This window comes from Lathyrus oleraceus, chromosome 3, assembly GCF_024323335.1.
Source record: "Lathyrus oleraceus cultivar Zhongwan6 chromosome 3, CAAS_Psat_ZW6_1.0, whole genome shotgun sequence".
NCBI lineage: Eukaryota > Viridiplantae > Streptophyta > Magnoliopsida > Fabales > Fabaceae > Lathyrus > Lathyrus oleraceus.
Window position 1 is genome coordinate 112054142 of NC_066581.1, and position 8580 is coordinate 112062721.

At 38.9% G+C, this 8580-nt stretch overlaps 1 non-coding gene across 1 annotated transcript; it reads right to left on the reverse strand.

Annotated features, from left to right (window-relative positions):
* Positions 1-1420: 1420 nt before the first annotated feature.
* LOC127133023 (small nucleolar RNA R71) lies at positions 1421-1527 on the reverse strand. The gene has a single exon (XR_007807022.1). It is a non-coding gene; the product is annotated as a small nucleolar RNA R71 (small nucleolar RNA).
* Positions 1528-8580: the final 7053 nt, after the last annotated feature.

The following is an 8580-nucleotide window of genomic DNA, read 5'->3' on the forward strand; positions in this document are numbered from 1 at the left end:
CTATCTTGTTTTGTTTTGTGTTTGTTTTGATTTGAACCCAAATGCAAAAGGAGAAAGGACTTAGAATTAGGACTTACCCATGCTTAAAGGAGTTCAAGAGCAACTAGGCCTCATGCCTTTAGAATGCAAAATTTGTTGAAGAGCAACTAGGCCTAATTCCTTTAGAATGCTAAAATTCAAAAGTTGACCTCAAAGGACTTCTCCTCAAACTTATTCTTTGTCCATTCCCTTTATTGTGTTGTGAGCTTTTTGATGTTTGTTTTTGTGTGATAGGGATCCCATCTTAAGATTGTGAAAAGAGGACCATTGTCGTGAGTAGCCAAGTGAAGAGCCAAGCCAAGTGGAGATCCTAGGAGCTTGAATTCAAATTATTGATTGCTTGTTTGTGTGCCAAGTCCAAAGGAAAGGAGCATCTTGAATCATCTCTATGACTCCAAGAAAAGGAATTTCAAGGGTTTTTCTTTCCTATCTTGTCTTTGTATGCTTTAGGAATAACCCTTCTCTCTTCTCCTCACTCTAACCAAGCCAAAAATCATTTTCAAAACTTTGAATTTGTTTCAAATTAGAAACCTAGGCCTTAAGCCTTTGACTTTTCAAAACTCTTTTCATAAATACTCATTGTAAATAAACTTTAATCCAACTTTGACTTCATTTTGTAAATAAATTTAACTTGTAAATATAACCCATTTCAAGTTATTGTGGTTCTAATGGCCACTTGTTAAAACCTTTTCAAAAACATTAGTCATAGGTTTGAGTTATCGTAGTGGTTGATGTAAATCTCACCTCATCCTTAGTGTTGGATTATAAGCCTTCCATGCTTATTATAGGGTTAACCCCTAATTAGCATGTTGAAGCCTTCCTCACATGGTGGATTGTTGGTTTAGGTTGAGTTGTCTCCCTTTGATAACAAAAGATCTTAAGGCTTTTGTTTAAAATCAATTCACCAATCTTTGAGATTTTTACCCCGAACTACGAGGTTTTGATCCTTCTTTGTGATGGTACGTAGGCAATGGGTTCATCCATTCAAACAACAAAATTTGTAAATATAATCTGTTCTCTTCTCATCCTTCCAATCTTTTTGCACAAATCTTTTCCCAAATACCAACCTATAACACATATTTGCAAAAAGGGTTCCCTTAGAGTACTAAGGATGTTTTGGGTGCGTAAAACCTTCCCACTTCATAACCAACCCCCTTACCTAGATCTCTGAGATTTTTATTAGTTTTTGATTTGAAAAACTTTTTACTTGGCTTTTGTTCGCTTCTTAGCCTTTCCTTTGGACAAATAAAAGTGCGGTGGCGACTCGAATTGAATGTTGACTTTTGGTTTAGTCAATAAACCTAAAGGTAACGAAAACCCCACTACAGGAAGACCTCAGGAGAGTATTCCTTGCTAGATATTTCCCCCTAGTAAGACTAATATTCTTCGAAACCAAATAACTAGATTTGCTCAAAACCAAGGAGAATCGCTTTTCGAAGCTTGGGAGAGATATAAAGAGCTATTAAGAGTCTGCCCACACCATGGCCTAGAACAATGGCTGATCGTTCATACCTTCTACAATGGACTCCATTATAACACCTAGATGAGCATCGATGCTGCCGCAGGTGGCGCACTGATAAACAAACCTTATCCAAAAGCTTGTGACCTAATTCAGGATATGGCCCAAAACCATTACCAATGGGGAACTGAACGAGCATAAATAGATAAAAAGGAGACCCAAGGTAGAATACATGAGGTAAGCTCTCTAGACATCATGCAGGCAAAGATGGACGCTTTAACCCTTAGGATCGAACATATGTCTACAAACACTAACACCGTAGTAGTAGTCCACACAGAGTGCGAACTCTATGGATCTAAAGGACACAAATCGGCGGAGTGTAACCTTTTGAACGGACTAAATACCGACCAAGTGAATTACGCCCAAGGTAATCTATTTTCAAACACTTACAACCCTGGATGGAAGAATCATTCAAATTTCTCTTATAAAAACCAGAAACGTATCCAAAATCATGCACCTTAGAGACCGCAAGGTTATCAAGCCCAAAAACCAAACCAACCTTTGCAAGCTATGCCCCAGAAGTCTAACCTTGAGAAGATCATGGAAAGCTTTATATCGGGCCAGACTTAGCAAAATAAAGAATTCCTAAACCAAAACATTCACGTAAACAAACTTATAACGCAGCTAGGAACCAATGTTGATCAGATAATCACTCATAACAAGATTCTTGAAACCCAGATCTCACAGGTAGCACAAAACCAAGCCCCGCAATTTACACTTGGAGGCCAATTTCCTGGACAACCTCAACCAAACCCTCGAGGGAAAGCTAACGCTATCTCATTAAGAAGTGGGACCGCTTACGAAGGTCCTTAGAACCCAGCAATGAGCGAGTCCAAAACCTCTAAAGAAAATATGCCTACCAACCAAGGATAGGAACCTGAGAAACAAACCAACCAAGAAGGTGAAGCCAACGATAAAACTTATAAACCACCACCCCCGTACAAACCACCAATCCCATATCCGCAAAGACTTAAACAAAATAACCAATACTAAAAATTTATAAAAGTGATAGAAAAGCTTCATGTAGAGATTCCTTTCACCGAAGCTATCACCCAAATTCCGTCTTACGCCAAATTTCTCAAAGACATCTTAACTAACAAGCGTAGGCTCGACGATCCAAAACCCTTGGAATGCAACTTTATTTCTGAGGATAAACTTGCTAAGAAGGAGAAAGACCGTAGTAGTTTTTCTATACCTTGTATTTTAGGGAGTCATGTGATCGACAAAGCTTTCCTAGACTTAGGCTCTAGTGTAAGTTTAATGCCCTTAGTTGTATGTAAAAGGTTAAACCTAGGAGAATTGCAACCAACTAATATGTCCCTACAATTAGCCGATAGGTCTGTCAAGTATACTGTAGGCATTTTAGAAGACATCCAAGTTAGGATCGGTCAACTTTATATCCCAACAGACTTTGTGGTCATGGATATCAAAGAAGAGGAAGATAACCCTATTCTTTTAGGTAGACCATTCTTATCAACAGCCAGAGTTATAATAGATGTCAAAAGAGGGAAATTAACCTTCGAAGTAGGGGATGAAAAGATCGAGTTCATTCTTTCGAAATTCTTGATGGCACCAATTCTAGGAGACGCATGTTATGTGATTAATATCATAGATGAGTGCATAAGAGAATTTGATCAGGGAGAACTTAAGATCGAACCATTTTCAAACCCGAATGAAAAAGATAACGAATTAGAGGAAACGGAACCTCGCACTAACGAATGTTTTGATCATACTCCAGACCCTTCACCTGATTCTCAAAAACCAGCCCAAGAACTTAAGGAACTACCCAAGAACCTAAGATATGAGTTCTTGGATGAAGAGATGAACCGCCCAGTAATAGTTAGTGCCACCTTAAACAAAGAAGAGACAAATCGACTCTTGAACATTTTAAGATGATACCCCTCTGTCGTAGGGTACAACATCTCTGATCTAAAAGGTATAAGCCCATCCGTGTGTATGCACATGATCTCACTAGAGGAGGATTCAAAACCTTCCAGAGAACATCAGAGAAGAATCAACCCTGTAATGAGCGGGGTAGTAAAGAAGGAAGTCCTTAAACTACTGGAAGCTGGTATAATCTATCAGATTTCTGATAGTAAGTGGGTAAGTCCTGTACATATAGTACCCAAGAAGGGAGGCATCACAGTCATGTAGAACGAAAAGGGAGAGCATGTCGCTAAACGCATAGAAGGCGGATGGCGTATGTGCATAGATTATAGGAAGCTCAATAAGGCAACTAGGAAAGACCATTTCCCCCTTCCATTCATAAATCAAATGCTTGAGCGTCTTGCCAGACACTCTTACTTTTGTTATCTGGATGGATATTCTGGATTTTTCCAAATACCCATTCACCCCGAGGATCAAAAGAAAACAACCTTTACCTGTCCTTACAGAACGTTTGCTTACAGACGAATTTTGTTTGGACTCTATAATGCGCCAACTACTTTCCAATGTTGTATGATGTCAATCTTCCCAGATTATCTCAATGGAATCATGGAAGTATTCATGGACGATTTCTCGGTGTGTGGATTAGACTTTGAAAACTGCCTTATTAACCTTAAGAAAATCCTAGACAGATGCGTAGAAGTTAACCTTGTGTTAAACTGGGAGAAGTGCCACTTTATGGTTAAAGAAGGCATAATGTTAGGACATATAATATCTGCAAGAGGCATTGAGATCGATAAAGAGAAAATAGAAGTTATAGAAAACCTTTAACCTCGTAAGACAGTTAGAGAAGTCTGTAGTTGCCTTGGACACGCCGGTTTCTACCGACGCTTCATAAAAGACTTCTCTAAAATAAAATAAAACCCTGACTGGCCTTCTGATGAAAGACATCGAATTCATTTTCGATGAAAAATGCATCGAAGCCTATAACCGTTTAAAACAAGCATTAATTTCAGCATCCATTCTACAAACTCTGGATTGGACTAAACCCTTCAAAATAATGTGTGATGCTAGCGATTTGGCTATAGGAGCTGTTTTAGGGCAAAGAAAAGATAAGAAACTACACATAATATATTACGCTAGTAGAACCCTATATGCCGCTCAATTAAATTATACAACAACAGAGAAGGAACTCCTAGTTGTAGTTTTCGCAATCGATAAATTTAGGTTTAATCTTGTAGGATCTAAGATTATAGTCTATACAGACCATGCAGCTATCAGTTACCTTCTGAGCAAAAAGGATTCGACATAGACATTAGAGACAAGAAAGGAACCGAAAACGTAGTTGCTGACCATCTTTCCAAATTAGAGCATTTAAAGCCAGATCATTTACCTATAAATGATGACTTCACCCATGACAGACTAGTAGCTAAGATAGATACCGCTCCCCTTGAACCTGATAGAGACAACCTTGGGACAATTTCAGAAATTAGCAGAGTACCATGGTATGCTGATTTTGTGAACTATATGGCCGCTGATATCATACCACCTGACCTCAACTATCAACAGAAGAAGTTCTTTAAACATATAAGACACTTCTATTGGGACGAACCACTCCTTTTCAAAAGAGGAACTGATAACATATTTCAACGTTGCGTCCCAGAAGAAGAAGTTAGAAACATCATAGAGAATTGTCACTCTTCATCCTATGGTGGACATTCAAGTACATCCAAGACATACACTAAGATCCTTCAAGCTGGTCTTTATTGGCCGACATTATAGCGTGATGTCCATTCTTATATTGTCCGATGTGACCGGTGCTAGCACGCTGGGAACATCTCAAGACGTGACGAAATTCCTTTGAAGAACATCCAAGAAGTAGAATTATTTGACGTTTGGGGTATCGATTTCATGGGACCTTTTCCATCTTCATTGGGAAACAAGTACATTTTGGTAGCAGTTGACTATGTGTCCAAGTGGATAGAAGCTATAGCCGCACCCACCAACGACACAAGAGTAGTCATCAAGATATTCAAGAATAATATCTTTCCAAGATTTGGAGTGCCACGACTTGTCATAAGTGATGGTGGATCACATTTTATATCCAAGATATTTAATAAACTCCTAAGGAAATATGGAGTGAAACACAAAGTAGCAACACCATATCACCCCCAGACTAACGGTCAAGTGGAAGTATCCAACAGAGAGATTAAGCAGATCTTGGTGAAAACTGTATCAATATATAGAAAATATTGGTCTGAAAAGATAACATAAGCACTGTGTGCCTATAGAACTGCTTACAAAACCCCTATTGGAACTACACCGTACCAGTTGGTCTACGGGAAGTCATGCCACTTACCTTTTGAACTCAAGCACAAGGCATATTGGGCCATAAAGACCCTGAATTTAGATTACCTAGGAGAATCTGTTCTCCTCTTCAATTCAATATTACGTCTTTTCTAGGTAAGTTGCGTTCAAGATGGATAGGCCCCTTCGAGGTTTCAAAAATCCTAAAATCTAGAGCAATTGAAATCCGGAACAGTTCCTGTAATCCATTCGTGGTAAATGGACAAAGATTGAAGCAATACCAAGGAGGTGACATACCCACAAAATGTCATGACCAAACTCTGATCGACCCTCCAGTTCCTACCTCTAACATATAAAGTTTGAATCGTCAAGCTAACGACGTTAAACAAGCGCTGCATGGGAGGCATGCCATGAATTCTTTTCCTTTACTTTTACTATTTTCAATTTATATTTTTATTTGTTATATATATATATATATATATATATATATATATATATATATATATATATTTATATCTATGTGGAGACTAACAGTTATAAAATTTGTGATTTCAGGTGTCCTTTGTTTCTAATCTAACTTTTCAGGAATGGAGAATATCGATTCTATGCCAGTAATCTTTCGTGACCCAGTTCAAGAACAGTGCTACGCCATGCTTTCACAACACATAATGCTGCCCACCAGATATCCCGACTCGAGCTGCATTGAGGCATTAGGCATTGAGCCTAGTGTCAGGCACTTGTGCAATCAATTACAGTGGGATGGATATACAGATGATATGCACGTGACTTACAGGAACCTGACGAGTTCCAGAGCTCACTTATCTACGAGCCTTAAGTTGCAGGGAGACACAGTAGATGCGCCGAAGATTGCACCGATCAGAATCAAAGTTCGTACCAATAATTTGAATATCCAGACTCCGAGCATGCAGTCTGAATTTATTAAGCTTTGCATGGAGATAGCCGAGCTTCGCCAGGAGCTTGCTGACGTTGCCCTGCAGGTCGAGGTATCGGTTTCCTCACACGACATCGAGACTGATATGTTGTATGATGAGATCGCCGATCTCCGACGCCAGATCATAGAGCTTCGAGGCTACGGAGTCGAGGAGACTCCACTATACCCCGAGCATTGATGCCATCATGAACCAAGAAATACCGTTTGAATTTCCATATTTTCCCGTTATTTATTATTCATGCTTATTTTTACTGTTTCCTTTAACATTATGCTTGCTTTATTTTTCCTGAGATCTCTGAACTCGTGATTTATTATTGACTCTTCATATACATATATATATGCATTATATTAATTATTGTGTTTTTATGTCCTTTTTGTTTTATTTTGTTTTATTTTACTTTACTATTTTATTTTGTCTTATTTTATTTTGTTTTGTTTTATTCTTGTTTTACTTTATTTTGTTTTATTTTATCAAGCTTAAAATCAAAAAAAAAAAAAAAAACAGCATTCATGGATACCTATATGCACCCCCCATTACAAAAATGAAGACGAGAGGATTGAGGCCCAAGAAGCAAACAGCATAGCCGGCCCAAACCAAATCCGAAGACATGGCGGGCGCCATAAGCTACATGACGGGCGCCCTGACGTAACTATCAGATTATCCTTTTCCACTATTTATACCTTCTTCAACCTCTCCAAACCCATTCTCTTCTTCTCCCAACTCCACCAAAATTCATAAAAATTTCCAAGCTTCTCATTTTCACTCCAAGCCATTACAATTCCCCAACCTCGCTTCTCCAACTCTCCACCAAAAATCCATTAAATTCCATTTTCTCATTTCTTTTCTATAAATACTCATTTTTCTCTACAACCACTATTAATGGCCGGAATGGAGTTTAACAACATCAGTCTTCATGGAGGAAAGCCCGGTGAGCGACAAAACAAGATTTTGTAAAGATTGCAAACTCGGGAGATCCTCGCTACCAGGTATGTCGAGGAAGACTGTTTGTACATTCTAGGCACATACCATAGTGTTTTCCACATGCTAGATAATTTAGGATTACACGATATATTTGCTAGTAAAGCACCCACCTACGATAGGCTCACTAAGGAATTTTTAAGTTCCCTAATTTACATTGTCCATCCTGGCACTGCTAGCACAGTAGGTACCGTTTATTTTAGAATGTTTAATGTGGAATACGAGTACACTACCGATGCTTTAGCGGGTTTTCTCGGAATGCCTTATGCTGATGGTGCTATTTGTGAGACGCCCTTAGATACTGAATGGGCACTCGAGGAATTTACTTTTTGGAACAGATTATCTAATGTGAATGTCACTTCCTTTGAAGGAATTTTGGCTTCTAATATCCATAACCCGGCCATAAATATTTTTAGATACCTTTTGGTATGTACTATATTTAGTCGGGAAAATTCTAACAAAGTAAATGCCCGAGAATTGTTATTTTTACAGGGTTGTCTCACTAATCACAGGATCATTCTTGTTCCTTTCATGTTAGCCCATATGTCTGTCGTCCTTAAGAAAGGAGGAACCATCTCTTTCGGTGGTTTGATTACCTCCATTGCTAGAGCGTTGAATCTACACGCTGAATTAGACACCTTGGAACAATCTCTTTCATGTTTTGAAAGATATGAAATTATGCAAGGTGCGCGCGAGAAGGTGGTTTCTACCTCATTATACATGGTGTAGTTGTACCCAGTGTTGTCCTACCTTGCTCTCAGCGTACAGATGTGTGACATGCAAGGAATTAGACATACGATCTTGATGATCCACCCTTTACCGGTCCTTTGCCACCTAACGTTCCTATGGACGAAGGGCAAGGGACCGTTGATGAGTATGACAGGCGCGACCAGTCACCGG